Consider the following 2,287-nt stretch of genomic DNA (forward strand, 5'->3'; position numbering starts at 1 on the left):
TGTGTATGCATCAGTGTGCAAGTGTATAAACATATGTATGTATGTATGTATGTATGTATGTATGTATGTATGTGTGTGTGTGTGTGTGTGTGTGTGTGTTTGTATGTGTGTATGTGTGAGTAATTGTGTGTGGAAATCGAACCGTTGTGTTAGATAATAAGCACTAAAAAAGAATGACCTCCCCAGGCACAATAATATATATACACACACGCATATATATACACACACATATATATACTTTTTATTCGTTTCAGTCATTTGACTGCGGCCATGCTGTAGCACCGCCTTAAGGGTTTTAGTCGAAGAAATCGGCCGCAGGACTTATTCTTTGTAAGCCTAGTACTTATTCTTTCGGTGTCTTTTGCTGAACAGCTAATTTACGGGGACAGAAACAAACCAACATCGGATGTCAGTCGATACCGTGGTAACAAACCCACATTGTACATACATATATATACAATGGGCTTCTTTCAGTTTCCGTCTACCGAAATCACTCACAAAGCTCTGGTCGGCCTGAAGCTATAGGAAGAGACCCTTGCCCAAGGTGCCATGCAGTGGGACTGAATCCGGAACCATGTGATTGAGAAGCCAACTTCTTACCACATAGCCACGCCTATATAACAAAATTTTCTTCAATTAATTTACTAGTTTCGAAATTTCATGGTTTTCAAAAGTAGTGTAGTATGGAAAGTTCCTGGAGCTATATGGCATCTGTCCGGACGAATTGTGTAACCGATATATTAATTGTAAATAAATTTTCTTAAAGTCCATTATTGACTTGTTTCTTTTATACTTCTACTAGGATGGAAAAATCTTATTCTATTTTATACGCAAACACGCCCATACACGCGCACGCGCGCACACACACATACATAATGCGTGTATATATATAACAATAATATTAGGGATAAAAATCCAAATTTACAGGTAAAAACTCAATTCAATTCAATTTATTAAAAATTAAAATTAAATTAAGTTACACGGTATAAAATATAAATATATAGTTTTAGAGAAAAGAACCAAGGTTCATGAACTCATCGATGAAAATCCAGTCACACACACACACACATATGTATATATATATATATATATATATATATATATATATTGTGTTGGTGCATAATCATTGCGGCTTCTTTTCTTTTTTTGTTTTCAACAAATTTTATTCAACAAAAACAATAACAACATGTAACAAAAACATCTTTAAATGATTATTCTGGAGCATATTCACCATCTACTTCAATTACTGCTTCCCATTTGTTTGGCAGACGGTCAGACCGTTATTTAAAGATGTTTTTTGTTAAATATTGTTATTGTTTTTGTTGAATGAAATGTGTTGAAAAAAAGCCACTATAATTATGCACCAATCCAATATAAGTATGTATGCATGTATGTATTTACAGACGTATAAACACATATAATAGTCCTGTGTATTTGGTTATTTCCAGGAGATTGTACGACAGTACAAATACCTTCTTTATTTGATTTAAGGTATTCTTGATTCTTCTTGTTTTCTCAGATCAGTTTTAATGGTACACACCTATAATAAAGAGTTCCTGTTATGTCCATATCGTCTTTTTATATCGGGTAACTACACTGTAAAATACATTCTTTATTTAAAACAATAGTTAGTAATTCAAGGGGAATTTAGCTGCTATTTCCAGCATCTATCTCGATATCTTTTTTCTCGTTATTCTTCTCAATCACTTGACATCATTTTGTGAAATTGTAATTTAATATAGATATAAAGAAGACCTTTTAGAAATCGTTCGATTCTATAGAGGGGCCATCAAAATGGAATGACCAAACCCACCGAGCGAAGACAGAAACCAATCTGATGTTGAAAGCAATAATAATAATAATAATAATAATAATAATAATAATAATAATAATAATAATTATTATTATTATTATTATTATTATTATTATTATAAAAGATCAGACAAAGAAGACGTGTATATTAATTGACATGGGTATTCCCTCTGATCATAATATAGCGTCGAAAGAATTTGACAAGATCAGTAAATATAAAGACTTGCTAATAGAAATTGAAAAAATGTGGCTCCTCAAGGCGACTACCATACCAGTGATTGTAGGATCTCTAGGAATGATTAAAAAAAGGTACTGAAACCTATTTGAAAATGATACAATGCTTACCATCCCTACAGGAAGTGCAAAAAATCGTGCTAACTGGAACGACTCATGTACTGAGAAGAGCATTATCGCTGTGAAAACAACATCCATTCATGAACTTTTTTTTTCTTAAATACATGTTTTACCTGTGAAT

This window comes from Octopus bimaculoides, chromosome 1 (genome assembly GCF_001194135.2).
Source record: "Octopus bimaculoides isolate UCB-OBI-ISO-001 chromosome 1, ASM119413v2, whole genome shotgun sequence".
Classification (NCBI taxonomy): domain Eukaryota; kingdom Metazoa; phylum Mollusca; class Cephalopoda; order Octopoda; family Octopodidae; genus Octopus; species Octopus bimaculoides.